The following is a 16805-nucleotide window of genomic DNA, read 5'->3' on the forward strand; positions in this document are numbered from 1 at the left end:
TGTAAACAGAAAGGGCCCTTCAATAGCTGGCTGTATGTTTTTGCTGAAAACTTTTATCATCAGAAGCAGAAACTGATTACCAGAAAAGGAGTCATTTACTTAATTTTCTGCTGAAACTACTAATAGTAGCATAACAATAGCACTCTTTTGTGTATTTTAAAAGGTATTTTAATTTTTACATTTTAAAAATCTGTGAAGAATCCCCCCCTCCCCTGCAATGGGCAAAGGGACATTTTGTCGGTGATGGTGTTCTTATATCAGTCAAGGGAAGAGCAGAAGGCAGTCCTTTGTTTATCTGAGCTGGATGCCTGGCATGGTGGCCAAAGCTGTTTTATACCTAGGACACATAAAAATCCAACCAAATCAAATCTAGGCAGCACAGCATTGGGGGAGGAAGACAGAGACCTGCTAACTGCCATGCCACCCACAGACCTGCCCTCTGAGGGCCATGTATGCGTTCATGGCTACACAGCAGTGGGCGTCAGTGTCAATGTCTGTGACTCACATTACCACTAGAGAACATGAGGATGTCCCTGGTCAGGGCAGCTGCCAGGGACCACATGGATGTTCAAGGGGCTATGCATAACTAGCCCCAGTCCTCACTCTAGTTTTCTTAACTTTGGATTTTATCATGTTTATATAGAGTAGTGATTCTTTTTTTTTAAAGATTTATTTATTTATTATATATAAGTACACTCTATCTGTCTTCAGACACACCAGAAGAGGGCATCAGATCTCATTACAGATGGTTGTGAGCCACCTTGTAGTTGCTGGGATTTGAACTCAGGACCTCTGGAAGAGCAGTCAGTGCTCTTAACCGCTGAACCATCTCTCCAGCCCTAGAGTAGTGATTCTTAAACATTAATGTTTACATGTTGATTCACCCACAAGGCCTTGTTAAATACAAGCGTCTTGACTCCACTGCCAGAATTTCTGATTTGATGCTGCAGGAACTAGCTCCAAGGAAAGGGGGGTCATTAGAGAAAGCAGCAAGTTGTTCATGTATGTTACAGAGGAGATGGGTTAAGATTCTGGAGCCAGGAATACCAGGATGAGAGTCAAAAATGCTTGCAGCTGGTTATAAGACTCTAAGAAGCAAGGCCAGTGATGGCAGACTAATTGGTTAGCTTCTGTGAAACCTTTACCCCTCAAGAGACTTATACTATGTAACTGTAGCTTTTACTATGCATGTGTGACTAATTAGAGCAGCTTATCTTCTAAGTAAGGATGACTTCCAACAAGCCTATATCGTCTTAAGAGAGAGACCCAGACAGTCTCATAGACAGAGAGATAAGCAGGGATGTCACAGTTACTTCTTGGTAGCTGTGAGGAACAAAGTACTTAGTGTAACTAACAACTCCGGGGACAGCTGCAAGGTTGGCAGTAGCTACGCCAAGCAAAGGATAGCAGCTAGCGAAGGGTCAGGGTCGATGGCTAGCAAATCCAAAGACAGAGATAGACAAAGTTTTTCCAAGCACAGTTGACCAGGTAAGCAGCATGGAAACAGGGCATGCTGACCAGGAGAGCACGCAACGAACATTGTGTCCTCTAAGTAACCAAAATATCGTCTTGGTTGTCAGACATTGCTTCATAAAATGCTCATTCACGAGTTTGCTCCAGAAATCCCCCAGGGCTCTCTCTCACTAACACAGTTTTACTTTCTGTCTTTATCAAATCTTTACAATTTGAACATCTTCACTTCTTACTCGTCTATAGATCTCTTAATACACTTTGCCTTCTCCTCCATCACTTAGATAGGCCTGAACCATTAGTATCTGTTGGTGTCTCAATGAAGCCAGTGTTCCAGATTGATCGCAGGTGAGTGTGCTGGATCATTATGAGTCAACAAAGGTCCCACCACTATCAAACATCCTGCCACCATAGGTTGATGAAGAACCCTAGAATTTGCATTTCCTGAAGTTGAGGGTGGATGGCACTTTAAGATCCACTGATCCACTGTTTTCAAAGCAAGCCTGTGCACACGCTCATCTGTGGTTATTCTATTATCATCGGGGAGTCATCAACACCATGGTAACTCATTACTTCACGAAATTCTGTCATCCATATTCCCAGGGTTAGATGGAAGCTGTTATCCAAGAGCAAGGAAGTCACAAAGGACTCATTACATTAACAATGGTGGGAATTCTTCCAGAAGGAATGGCAGCAAGGAGATTTGAGGGCTTCCATTCCTAACTGTGCTGTGAGTAAACAGCCATAAGCATGTGATTGGGGTCTAGCACTATTTCTTTAGTGACCTACACTGAGGAAAGCTAATGACAGCAAACTACAGATGCTCCCAGTATTGAGTTGGTCATTATCGCCGGCAGTAAATCTCTAATTCAGATAAATGAAATTTCATAACCCAAGGGTAGACTTTTTTTTTAATTGGTTGCAAAACTAAAGAGAAGCACCCAGTATTGCTCTGCTTTGAAATATCCCCCCTCCCCCTGTTTCATCAGAATGTGAAATTGTCACACAAATTCCCTGCGCTTAGTCACAACTCTCTGGGAATTCAGGCCACATCTTGGTACTTCTACACTCAACCAATGCTTATGGAAAATAAAGGTTAGCACTTGGCTCTGGAGGAAGGGACAGCAAAGATGTTCAGGATGCAGTGGCTTCACATAGAAAAGCACACTATGGAATGGACATGACGTTTCTGCAGGAATTCAATGATGTGGCAAAATAAAACAATGTGACACAAGGGCCCTTGATCCCAAGAGTGGAGTTGCTTTTAGTCAGAGAAGCTTCTGTTTATATATTGACAGGATAAAGATTCTCTTTTGGAACAGAATTTGGATTTTGAGAGGCACATGTGAGAGCAAATACATTGTAAGGGTTCTGAGTTCATTCTGAGTGTTCTGGGCATGAGTAAGCTGAAGCGATGCCTTAAACACACGTATTCTAGATACAGAGAGTGAGCTTTATTATGAAGACCTGGCTCATGTGATGGTCCACTGTACACAAGCTACAGGCTAGAGGGCCAGGGAAGTCAATGGTGTAAATCCCGTGGACACAGAGAAACCTGTGATGTGAGTCAATCAAGGCTAGCAGGAGGTTCATAGACTCACTCATGCAAAGAAGTCAGACTTCCCCACTAGGCTGATTTATGCAAACCTTCAACAAGATGGATGAGGCTCACCCACATGGAAATGGCCATCTGCTTTGTGTAGTTCACGAAGTTAAACCACAGTCTCATCCTTAAACGCCCTCACAATGCCCAGAAGTATTTAATTAGTATCAAGTGGCCTAAATTAACGTCCCAAGCTCTATCTTTTATATCAAATAACTGATCTAATTCTCATGTCAGAACCACACAGAAGAGTAGCAAAGATGGGTTAGAGATGAGAGGTAAGAAAGGTGAAGGGCAGATTTGACAGGTCAAGGACAGAGAGCTTTCTTCATAGTCTGTAGTAAATTGTATTTTTGTTCTTTTTTTCGGAGCTGGGGACCGAACCCAGGGCCTTGCGCTTCCTAGGCAAGCGCTCTACCACTGAGCTAAATCCCCAGCCCCAATTGTATTTTTTAAATATGGGAAGAATGTGACCTTGGTATTTACCTTACCACAGCCATCAATTAGTCACTCATCACAGGAAGGCAGAAGAAATAATATGAAAACTATTCAAAAGGTAATAAATAGTCCAAGTACAAAGGTCCAAGATGGAACCAAGAAGACGAGCAGGGGAACACAGCACCGTCACAAATAAAGAAAGGGCAAACCACCGCCAGCTGTGCGGAGTTCATAGAGGACGAGAGGACTTCAGAAGGACCTTGGTCTCACTGACCAAAGGAGGAATGTCTGGAACAGAACTATTTTCTTTTTTTTTCAGATTTTTAAAAGATTTATTTAATGTGTGTGAGTACACTGTTGATCCCTTCAGACACACCAGAAGAGGGTACTGTACCCCATTACAGATGGTTGTGAGCCACCATGTGGTTGCTGGCATTTGAACTCAGGACCTCTGGAAGAGCAGTCAGTGCTCTTAACCGCTGAGCCATCTCTCCAGCCCCCGGAACTATTTTCAAGGCAAGGGAGGAAATACAACTATCCTAACTGTAGACTTTTGGGACTCAAACTTCTAGCAATAGGCAAGACAGACACCATGAAGGATCTGGAGAAGTCAGATTAAATGACTGAGCCACAAGGACAGACGTGTTATCACAGCAATGAAGTGCTCTAATTTCTCCAGGGCTGAAAGGAATGGTGTGCACAAATGAAGAATTCCCACGGCTACCCAGGGCTCATTTACCTGGACATGTCTCCCTGTGAAAGCAGAAAGTGTCAAGCACTGACTCACAGCACTCCCACACAGAAAGAACAGCTGGCATTTTCTTTTTCTTATATGTCATTGCATGATCCCTTCTTCAGGCAAAACAAGGGAATAGTTCTACACATGCTCAGAGCACAAGAACAGCCACAGAGCCACTGAAGTAGTTCAGTCCGTGAGTGAAGGCACTTGCCACCAACCTGATAGCCAGATCTGTCCTCTGGCTCCCACAAACTCTTCTCAGATTTCCACACACATGAACCTCTTCTCTCTCTCTCTCTCTCTCTCTCTCTCTCTCTCTCTCTCTCTCTCTCTCCCTCTCTCTCTCTCTCTTTCTCTCTCTCTCTGTCTCTCTCTCTCTCTCATAGATATAGATAGATAAAGATAGAGATAGATAGAGGTATAGAAATATAGAGATTAGAGATAGAGATAGATAGAGGTATAGAAATATAGAGATTAGAGATAGAGATAGATAGATATATGGGTAGCCATATGTGAAGTGAACTGTGTACTAGTTGAGTAGTTGCTAGCAGACCACCCCCAAAAATGGAGAGTTCAACATACTTGGTGTGTTCAATCCCCACTTAAAGAGGAGAGATGGACTAAAGGCCAAAACCTCAAACAACTCTCTCCTGGGACAATGAGAACACATACTCAAGAACACGAGAAATCGAACAGATCAGCAGTGGGCTCTGGCTATCACAGTGAGAGGCACCTGAAAGAGGGCTATTCTCAGAGCCCCGGGCTAGAGCCAACTCCCAGAATCTATGGCTGAGGAAGGTCCTGGAGTCTGACTTTGAAGGAGATGGGGTAGCCTTCAGGAGCAGCAGCTTTGGGAGGCAGCAAGGATAAATACCAAGCTAGGCCGAGGAGGGAGCTGCAAAGGGGGAGCAGACTACAGGGCTGTGGGGAAAGAATGGCCGTAAGAGGGTTGCTCATGGTCACTGCTTTATTGCATCAAACCTGATGCACATTCTCATTTCCCTGCTCGGTGCTGCCCTACTCTACTTGCCCAGCAGTGCTTTAGGAGTTGTGGGGAGACTGAGAGCCACATGGGCTCTCTGTTCCCAGCGAGCTTATCTCTCCCAGTGGAGACATGTATAATAAACAAGGGAGTGAAGAAGCGAAGGACTGAAAGATAATTTCTAATTATACCTACTTCAGATAAAACTGAACAAATTATATTTAGTTCTTCCCTCTGAAGAGAAGTGACCAGAAGAGTGGGGTGTGTGTGACTGGAGGGTGGACACAGACCTGGAGACAAGAGCTGACTCCATCTGTAGGACACACAAGCCAGGCAGATTCAGACCTGGAGTGTCTTATGACAAGATCAAGTTCAAGGATTTTGTTTTGTTTGTTTCTCTTATGCAGTTGTGTGCGTGTATTTATTGTGTGATGCATATATGTACTTCTGTATGTACATGTATATGCGTGTACATATGTTTGTGTGTACATGTATGAATGGATGCATGGAGAGGCCAGTGGGCAGTATCAGGTGTCTTCCTCAATCATTCTTCACCTCATGTTTTCTAAGAGAGGATCTCTCACTGAACATGGGGCTCACTGGTTCCGCTAGGCTGGTCAGCTGGTAAGCGTCAGGGATTTCTGCTCTCTGCTTCCCCAGCACTGGGTTACAAGTGTGCACCACCACGCTCAGCTTCTTACCTGGGTGCTACGGATCCACACTCAAGTTCTCAAATGTATATTATAAGGAGTTTACCACCGAGCCATTTCCCTAGGCTCTGCTTTGTTTGGTTATTTTGAGACATAGTCTCATATATCTCTGGCTAAGGATGACCTTTGGCTTAGAGTCTTCCTGCCTTCCCCCAGGGAGGGCTGAGATCCCAGGTCTGTGCCACTGTACCTTGTTATATGAAACATAGTCCAAAATACCTGTATGTTTTTGTGTGCACCTCTATGATATGTTAATGTTCTAGAAAGTAAGGAAAAGTTCTAGAAAGTGATTCCTTATGAGTGTGAAGAATCCGATGGTTTAGGAGCACTTACCTTTTATAGCTAACTCTGCTACTGAGCCGTCTTTGGTTGTTTGGGAAAGATGGCAGCTGGATAAGAAAGTATAAGAATATGTCAGCTAAAAATACCCACCCCAGATTAAAATAGCCATCTGAGCTTAAACATTCTTATCTGCTAGGTACCTAACCTTGAATTAGCTGTGTACTCTATTTCTCCTCTACAAGGGGAAATAAAATATTTTAATATTGAGCAAGTGTTTAGGCGTTGAAAGGATGAAGCAAAATAACTGAGTTTGAGAGACTGAGCACAAAGCCGGCCAAAGCACTCCTCATGCAGTGCTTTTATTTTGCATAGTTGAGAAATCCTGTTTATATATCCTTTAACTCATGCTTTCAGAGTTCTTTCCCACAGCCTTTAGGGCTGTCCTAAAGGTCACAGCCTTATCATTTTGCTGAGGAGTATTAACTAGATGCATTCTTGACTCCTGGAATTGTGATGTTTCTGATTATTATGAAGTCATTAACCTTGGTAGAAAGAACATTCCTGATAATCTTAACAAGGAGAACATTCTCTGGGGAAAGAACATGAAGCAAAATATGTGCATCATTATAAAACTAAGTCTCATGCCTACAGCAACCATCAACACTTGAGAAGATGCAGGCCTTACTGGCCCTGCTTTGAGGGCAGGAACTGTGTTGTGCTGTCCCTCTGTGGCCATACTGGACTCTGTACTAAAGGAGTTTTCAGCCTGGGCTCTGGAGACAAAGGACAGACAAACACAATGGAAGACAGAATACTGTGCTGAACATAAAATGGAAAGGCAGCATTGCTGCAGTGTATTGACCTGGGGATGATTATATCTCCAGTGGCTCTTTGGGAAACTCTTGGTAATGCTGGGATATGGGGGAGGTGGCAATTAATAATTGACAGTACCACATGTCAATTGTTAAATACCAGATATGTAATAAGGTTCTGAAATTTTGGTTTAAATTTACTACACACACACACACACACACACACACACACACACACACACACACACACACAAATGACCAAGTGCTGACCTTGGGAGTGCTCTGCACAGCTTTGTGTGGTCTTCCTGAGAACAGCATAGAAGACCTGCCCAGAGGCCATGTGAGTGGGAACTTAGGCGACACCAGAAGCACTTGAAGCTTCACTGCCTCCCCCACCTACGCCTGGAAGGAGAGAAGGCTTGGCCTTCAATATCAATGGCCATCCTCCTCCTTCAGCTGGAAAAGGGGCCTATTTATTGGTCAACCAGGGCGCCTGAGAGCTCTCCATTGGTCAATTGGGGCTTCAGCGACCTCTCCAGGAACTGAAATGAAGCAGAAATTCTTACAACATTCAACAATAAGTCACAGCTTTTCTTTTTCACCCATGTAAATAGTGAGATGACTTGACATTTTGCATAATTAAATTTAGTAGAGATGGCACACTTCGTAGCCCCATGTCATGGGAGGCTCCATTTCAATGTAACACATACCCTGACTCACTTTCATAGGAGGCTTCATTTCAGCATAACACATAGCCTGACTCACTTTCACATGCTCTGGGTCTTGAGTGCATTTCTTCTTTGGCCAAATGTAAGCATCTCAAGGTAGCTTGGTTAAATAAGCCTGAGGAGGACTGAACCCCTCCCACCCAGCTCCCATCCCCACCCCCACTTCCCATCCCCATCCACCGTGTATGACTCCATGGAGTAGGAGGTAACACTTTGCTCATATTTCTGATTGACACAGTGTCAGAATTCTCAGTGTCTGAGGTCATGTGAGCATGAGACTGTGAGTCTGCTTACAACCCATGACTAATAACAGATACTGGTATCCCATGGGGGCATGAAGTCTCAATTAGCTTACTTCTCATTACAACCTCATTAATTATCTCAGTACCAATGAGGGGCTTGATGTTTGAACAGAGTTACATCACTCGTCCAAGCTCACAGGCCAAGGCACCTGTGCCTTTTGACCTCTGGGTCTCAGCCCAGAGCTCTGTCCATGAATAGAGGGAAGAAAATTTGAGGCAGTTGGTCACTCTGACCCACAGATGCCACCCGCTGGGAGCACTTGTTTCTGATCTTATGTCAAGGCTGTGGAGAGAAAAACTGAGGGATGGCAGGAAGCACCAACAAAAAAATTAAAGGGCATATTTTAAAAATGAATTGTCACCCATTCACATGTGCAGGGTGCAGCGTTTTTAAAAATCAACAAAACCCACACTAACTGGTTGTAGTGGCACACTCAGGAGGTGGACTAGGTTGTTGCTACTTCTTAAGTGTAATTTTGCCACCGTTGTGAATTGTGTCTGAAATTCGACCCCAAAGGGGTCTCACCCCATGGGTTGAGAACCAGTTTTGTAGGGCCTGTTGGGACTGTCTTACCAGCTCAGAAGAACATCTCTGCCCTGCACTGCCAGGTTCCTTTGATTTAGAATAGGACCCTGGGTGGTCGTTATCAACATGTTGTTTTCTTTCTGCCACTCTTTTTCTGTTTTTATTAGATATTTTATTTATTTACATTTTAGATGTTATGCCCTTTCCCAGTTTCTGCTCTGGAACCCCCTATACCATCTCCCCTCTCCCTATTTCTATGAGTCTGCTCCCCCACCCATCCACCCACTCCCTTCAACCTCCCTACCATGGCATTCCCCTACAGTGGGGCATTGAGTCTTCCCAGGACCAAGGGCCTCTTTTCCCACTGATGCCCTACAAAGCCATCCTTTGCTACATATGGGGCTGAAGCCATGGGTCTGTCCATGTGTACTTGTTGGTTGGTGGTTTAGTCCCTGAGAGCTCTGCTTGATTGATGTTGTTGTTCTTCTTGCAGGTTGAAAACCCCTCCAGCTCCTTCACTCCTTTTTCTAACTCCTCTGTGGGAGACCCCATGCTCAGTCCAATTGTTGGCTGCAAACATCTGCCTCTGTGTTTGTCAGGCTCTGGCACAGCCTCTCAGGAGAAAGCTATATCAGCCTCCTGTCAGCAAGCAGTCCATGACACCCCTAATAGTGACTGGGTTTGGTGTCTGTGTATGGGATGAATCCCCTGGTGAGGCAGTCTCTGAATGGCCTTTCCTTTAGTCACTGCTCCACACTTTGTCTTTGTATTTCTTCCCTTGAGAATTTTGGTCCCCTCTTCTAAGAATTACTGACGCACCCATACTTTGTTCATCCTTCTTCTTGACCTTCATGTGATCTATGAATTGTATCTGGGGTATTCCAAGCTTTTGAGCTACTATCCACTTATCAGTGAGTGCATATCATATGTGTTCTTTTGTGACTAGGTTACCTCACTGAGGATATTTTCTAATTCCATTCATTTGCTTAAGAATTTCATGAAGTCATTGTTTTTAATGGCTGAGTAGTACTCCACTGTGTAGATGTACCACATTTTCTGTATCCATTCCTCAGTTGAAGGACAACTTCTTTCCAGCTTCTGGCTATCATAAATAAGGCTGCTATGAACATAGTGGAGCACGTGTCTTTGTTATATGTTGGGGCATCTTTTGGGTATATGCCCAAGAGAGGTATAGCTGGGTCCTCAGGTAGTGCAACATCCAATTTTCTGAGGAACCTCCAGACTGATTTCTATAGTGGTTGTTCCAGCTTGCAATCCTACTAACAACAGAGGAGCGCTCCTCTTTCTCCACATACTTACCAGCATCTGTTGTTTGGATTTGCATTTCTCTGATAACTAAGGATGTTGAACATTTCTTTAGGTGCTTGCTTCTCAGCCATTTGGTAATCCTCAGTTGAGAATTCTTTATTTAGCTCTGTACTCCATTTTTAATAGGGTTATTTGGTTCTCTGGAGTCTAACTTCTTGAGTTCTTTGTATATATTGAATATTAGCCCTCTATTAGATGTAGGATTGGTAAATTTTTTTTTCTCAATCTGTTGGTTGCCCTTTTGTCCAGTGTCCTTTGCCTGACAGAAGCTTTGCAATTCTAAGATGATCCATTTGTCAGTTGTTGATCTTAAGCATAAACCATTGATGTGCTATTCAGGAAATTTTCCCCTGTGCCCATGTGTTTGAGGCTCTTCCCCACTTTTTCTTCTATTAGTTTGATTTATCTGGTTTTATGTGGAGGTCTTTGATCCACTTGGACTTGAGCTTTGTACAAGGACATAAGAATGGATCAATCTGCATTCTTCTACATGCTGACCTTCAGTTGAACCAGCACCATTTGTTGAAAATGCTATCTTTTTCCCACTGGATGGTTTTAGCTCCTTTGTCAAAGATCAAGTGACCATTGATGTGTTGGTTCATTTCTGGGTCTTCAATTCTATTCCATTGATCTACCTGTCTGTCTCTGTACCAATACCATGCAGATTTTATCACTATTGCTCTGTAATACAGCTTGAGGTCAAGGATGGTGATTTCCCCCAGAAGTTCTTTTATTGTTGAGAATAGTTTTCGATATCCTGGGTTTTTTGTTAGTCCAAATGAATTTGCAAATTGCTCTAACACTATGAAGAATTGAGTTGGAATTTTGATGGGGATTGAATTGAATTTGTAAAATTAACTCAACCAAATCAGTAGCCTTTCTCTACTTAAAGGATAAACACACTGGGAAAAAATTAGAGAAATGACACCCTTCATAATTGTCACACATACAATATAAAATACCTTGGTGTGAATCTAACCAAGCAAGTGAAAGATCTATATGACAAGAACTTCAAGTCTGTAAAGAAAGAAATCAAAGATTTCAGCATATGGAAAGATCTCCCATGCTCATGGATCAGCAGGATTAGTATAGTAAAAATGGCCATCTTGCTGAAAGCAATCTTTCTGCCATTCAAGTCAACTAGTTTAAGTCTCATTGGTTAAAAGGATGCTGTGGAGATGAGGAAAGGGCAAGTGTGAGCATCCCAGAATCTCACATTCTGGAATCTCACATTCAAATTAGGTGTCCAATGCCATCAGTAGACCCATTAATAAATAAAAACATAAGACACAAGAGGATCATCTCTTGGTGCTAGATTACATAAAACGATTAGTAATGGTGCTGAAGAACACCATTAGTTGAGCATGTGTACCCATGTCTGGAGATAATGTACCATGGGCCTATATTGATGACAGAACAACAAACTACACAGTTCACAGAACAGAAAGTGCTAAAGATTCATGCTCAAACCAGACTTCGTACTTCAAGGCTGAGGCTCTTTAATCCTCTGGTGAAAAAAAAACAAGTAAAGATTAACAGCATGACATCTTTAAGGCAAGGCGCAAGATTGGCCGAACAGGTAAGTACGATGAGTTGTGAAAACAGAGCCCTGTGTTTTATCTGATCAGAATGAGCAGCGGCTGTTTTACCAGCAGATGAGCAGGTCTGAGGTACCAGCTGCCACTCAATGGTTCCGGGATAAGGCACAATATCGAGTCTGCTTTAACCTCTGCTTTCAACAAAGAAGATCTGCTCCTTCTTCCTGGACAAATGGCTTCTTGGTCCTTGGTTACCCACTGTAGCAGGATGCAGAGTGGATACTCCCATCAGATATCATTTCACAGAACTCTTAGAATGATGTTGCACCCGAAGGGGCAAAGCTTCATCTTTCCCATTTGCCCCCCCCCTTTAAATCACAGAGAACAGCTGTGAGGTTTACCCAATCTGCAGAACTAAGTTCTGAGCACACAGAAGCTACAGGGACTTCATGCTGCTTTGGTCTCCTCCTCCCATGCCAGACAGAGAGATTCACAGGTGCTGGGCCTTAGCCCCATTGTGAGTGTGGCTTCCAGTGTTTCTTGGCCTCTTCATCAGCTTTCTCTGCCAACACAGACCCTGGGCTGAGCCAAACCTGGGTGACATGCTGTGTCCATTCCTCTTTGCTGAACTGACCCGTGGGTGCCAGAGGCTGTGATGGTGTTACATGTCATAAAGCGGGCATCCTGTCAAGGAATTTCAAGGCAACTCAGGAGACTTCTCTATAAGATTCTAAGCACCTTCACACACTAAGCCCATCACAGCCTGGTAGCCTTGTTGGCCAATAAGAACAGCTCTTGTGCACAGGCACTTCCCTGGGCCTTGTTCTGTGCTTAATGCTATTCTAGTGCCTGCCCTGGGGCTTCCTGGTAGAAGGCAGGCAAGGCTCTAGTGTCATCTTAAAAGCAGACACAGTGTGCCAACAGGTAAAGGGGTATCTTACCAGACAGAGCTACAACTCCAACCCAGGCCTTCTCTTTCTTCCCAATGCCATTCCAGCAAAGAACAGAGCTCTGAGGGGTCCCATATCCAATGATAACAGCTCCCTCTCCCTGAGCTTTGGCTGGTGAAAGACTTTGTTTCATAAGCAATATCATAGTTGACTTCATAAAATCCAAGCCCTGACCTCTGTTCAAAGATGGTGAGATTCTAGGAATTTCCCTAGTAGCTGCAGGCTACAGCTATAAGTGGCTGAACCACCTGACCCCAAGGCCCTACCTTTCAACAACTCAGTTCTATTGGCCTGATGAAAGGTACCTTGTGCTTTGTCCTAGGAGCTCACTGGGCTTGCGCTGTCCCACTGGACAACCAGAAGAGGAGCCAGGTATGGAGATGGCCAAGTTGGCTCTAAGCTGTCAAGTATGCCTGATGTTAGGACAGTCCTTTAGCATTTGTCCATTTAATGTTCAGAATGTCCTTGTTGAATGACATCTCTACACCCCAGTTATCTCCACACCACAATTGACACCGCATCTTTATAGTTTAAGTGACTTTTGCAGGGGCTACGTAGCTTGTGCATGGCTAAGAAATGGCTCCTCTGACAGATAACACTTGATGGTTGACTCAACAGATAGTTCCTCTCCATTCTCTTGGTCACCTCTATTGAAAGGAAATCCTCTGATTTAGCCCCTGAAAGCATCATTTGGCTCCTAGCACATGGCATATCAGCAGAAGCCCAGTAGTAACTTCTGTGGGGGCTGTGGCTTTTCCTAATGAGGGCACAGTGGGCTCTGCCTCCCGCTGCCCCATAGCTCTCAGTAGATGGTATGCCTCTAGGAATGCCAGCTATCTTGCAACCTTGTAGGAGCATCCAAGAACATCTGGTCTGTCGCTGAGTCATGTGCCTAACACCCTCAGCTGTCTTATGAGTGAAGATAGGCAGCAAACTCAGTCCATTCCGTCTAAAGCTATGTAAGGATGGCTGCAGATCATTTGTGGCCACGTGTCTGCTGCACATATGTCAATCTAGAGCAAGAAAGTGCAAACAGTCTTACTCCATGCCCTGGTCATGCACACTGAGTACTTTAGAAGCTTCAAGCCAGACTCACACACTCGCCAAACTGAAGCTCATGGATATGATGATAAAGCTTCAGGAATGGCTAGATTCATGCAAAATAGATGTTTCATGTCTGTATTAATGTGTGAAAAGCTGACCATCGGCTGGGAACAGATAAGAAATAAATCTGGTAGATCTGGGAATGTAGGTCATGGGCACCATCCTCTCCCTACACACCTCAGGAACCCATTAAAACCATGAGAAAATCCTTCTCAGGGGAGACAGAAAGGACTAGAGCCAGAGGAAAAAGAAACAGACGTGTTCTAGTCTCTCTCAAACACTGAGTGTTTAGTTGACCGTGTTCCTCAGGGCTAGCAGCAAGGCACTGCTGTTTAATGTCCCTGTTCAGCCTTAGCTACAAACAAAATCCCATTGTGAAACCGACTGCCCACATAGCACTGGAGAAGACCCTCAGGTTCTCTAAGCCTATGCTATAAATTGGGCTACTAAAATGCCTCAGACCTAAGCTGTCACAAGCTTAAGTTACAGAAGTCACACCACACAGGTGATAGATCAGGTCCTCTCTGTTTCTCTTTGACAAGAGAAAGAGACTACTTGTCATGAGCTTTCTTCATACCCATACAGCCATCTTGTTTCTTCACTCTGTGTTCTCTGTGAGTGGCAACCATAATGCTTCTGCGACTTATAGCTCCCCTGAGAACAGAGACATTGGTGGCTTAGGGTGCCTGTCAGTCAGGTTTTCTTGAGCCATGACGAATGCCCTGATTAAAGGGCCAACATGACAGTCAAACTCTCCATCAGTGGCCTTGACTTTCCCAGCATTAACATTTTTATAGCTAAAAAAGTAAATGTACTGGTACAGGTCAGGATTAGAGCAGAAGGTCAAGAAGAAAGTCAACCCATGATAGTCAGGGCAGGAGTGATGCCATCTGAGGAGAAAGCCAGCCCATGATAGTCAGGGCAGGAGGGACGCCTCTGAGGCCCCATTTAGCCCTATGATTTGATATTGAGATAAAATATTGAGTGTAATAAATTTAACTCTAAGTCAGACAACACCAAAAAAGAAATTTTTTGGTCCATCTAAGTCTGGGGAGGCTTCTTATTAGCCAAGAGTATAAGTCATAAATCTCCTTGTGGATGTGAGCACAGGGCACATGACACCCTGCGCTGTCTCCTGCTTTCAGAAAGGGCTGATGGATCCTTTCCCTCACATTTATTTGAGCCATTAATGTGGCATCGTAGATGTTGAACCAGACAGAAATAGAAGACAGAAAGCTTGGTCCTGTCAAATCGTCTTAATACAAGTATAAGAACCCAATCTCCATGTGCTCTTGGCACCATCCAGGAGTCATTAGGCTGCAGATGCTGAGATAGAAACTAGATGGAGGTGGGTAAGGAACAGGGATAGGCAGGCAGAGGATAGGTAGGCTAGAGGATAAAATGGCTGCTGTGGCTATGCAAGAGGAGGACTGGGATGCTTTTTTTCTGCAGGAGTCCTGAAAGTCCTGGAGGTTTATAAAAGCATCAGGTAGATCTTGGATTGCTCTAGGAGGCAGTGAGTGGTTCTAACTGTTGGAGCGGAGGTAACGTGGCTGTGCCTACACTTACCTCCTGGAACCTCACGTGCTCAAACTCAAAAAAAGGTTACTGATGTAGAAAGGCATCCTTGTCAGCCCCTGCCCTATACACACAGTGTCTGCAGAGGTGGTCCTGGATACCCAGCCAGATACCAGGCATTGAGACTGGTGGAGACCTGGGAGGCAGACCTGGCCAGCAAACCGGGCTCCCAGCAGGAATGCAGAATCCCTCATTCCTTGAACAGTCATTTTCTCTCACTGTTTACTTTTCCCCCCTTGAAAAGCAATCTGTGGAGTGAAAAGAAGAAGTCTCCAAAGTCCGCTCCCATCCATCTCAGCTGCAGCCTCATTTCCATTCTAATGTTTGTGTGGTTCCCAGTGGCTCTCAGAGCTCGTTAGTCTGCTGCTGTGGCTGCTGCTGCTCGCCCGGCCCCCAGAGTCTGCTGTCTTGTTAGGGGCTGCAGGGACTCATTTAGGGACTAGAGAGAGGATGGCAGAGTCAGGGTGTCTGGGGAGGGGTCCAGGAGGAGTCTGGCACCCTGGGAATAATCTTAGTGTAGCTTCATACATTTTGGCCCCCAAAATGGGCTTGCTGTAGCTTCGTGGGCTGTCACTTGGACACCAGAATTCCCCATCTATGCTGACGTTTGAAGGCCATGTTACACCCTGGATGAAGCGTAGGCGAGGGGCACAGAAATCTGCTTATCTGAGATTCTGCCTCAGGCCCGCATTGAAGGTGGTGCTCACTGTATTGATAACAGCTCCTTGGGTTTGAATCTTAGCGTCACCTCCTGTTTACTGTGTGACCTTGGACAAGTAGTATAACCTCTCTGCACCTTGGTTTAACCATCTCACCACTGATTGGCAGCAGTATAGAGTCATATCACTAAACAAATCCATAGACAGAACTTCCTGGAAGGCCAGGCAGTTAGTGTCAGTTAGATCAGTGTTAGATGAAATTAATTTCCTTGTCATCAGACAATCCTGGGGTATGCCAGAGTGTAGGGGCTGGGAGTGAAGTCGTCAGCATGTCCGCCAGTATGAGTGCTACTATCTCATTTCGGTCCGGCGTGTATGGTCTGTGGCTGTCAACTCCTGCTACACTGAATGCCAACTTAGAATATTGGCTGGACCTGTAGATCCCTCCCCTGTTTCACAGGCTGCATCCATACTATTTCAAGTCACCTGGCCTAGTGACTCAGCAGTTTGACGAGTTTATGTGGAAGGCAGGAGAGCAGGAGGGCAGAGAGGAGGGCACAGTTATTCTGATTTTCCTCAGATGGGTTTGGATGTTGGACCAAGACCACAGCCCTGGCAAGCACCCCAGCATTCATTTATATCACATCAACTGGAGTCCCAGGGCTTGCCCAGAACCCTGTGCTGCCCTTCAGAAGCTTGCCCTGCTTCCAGGGCTCGCTCTGTGCCGTCCCAGCTCAGGAGCAGTGGGCGGTGAGGATGGTTCTACCAGCAAATCTCTGAAAACAGAACTGAAGCTGTTTCATAATCTGCAAATGCTGGATGTGGTCCAGGCAGAGAGAGGGAAGTTGCCCTACTTACAAGGGCTTCAGAGAAGCAAATTCCCAGCGCATTGCAGACCTGGGAAGAGCTGCCACCTTCAGGCCAACTGAGGGTGTCAGGTCCCCTAAAGATGTTTCGATGTTTCGGCTAGGTACTTCCCAGATCAGTGCTTGTGCCCATTGGCAGGCAAAGAGCCTCAAGGCCAAGATAGAGTCTATACCTTGTTGACTGCTTAA

The 16805-nt window shown here is 44.8% G+C and overlaps 1 non-coding gene across 1 annotated transcript; it reads left to right on the plus strand.

Annotated features, from left to right (window-relative positions):
* The first annotated feature begins 207 nt into the window (after nucleotides 1–207).
* LOC120093966 (small nucleolar RNA SNORA48) lies at nucleotides 208–350 on the plus strand. Its single transcript, XR_015626241.1, has one exon. It is a non-coding gene; the product is annotated as a small nucleolar RNA SNORA48 (small nucleolar RNA).
* The last annotated feature ends 16455 nt before the right edge of the window (nucleotides 351–16805 follow it).

The sequence above is a fragment of the Rattus norvegicus genome, chromosome 7 (assembly GCF_021556685.1).
Source record: "Rattus norvegicus strain SHRSP/BbbUtx chromosome 7, alternate assembly SHRSP_T2T, whole genome shotgun sequence".
Taxonomy (NCBI): Eukaryota; Metazoa; Chordata; class Mammalia; order Rodentia; family Muridae; genus Rattus; species Rattus norvegicus.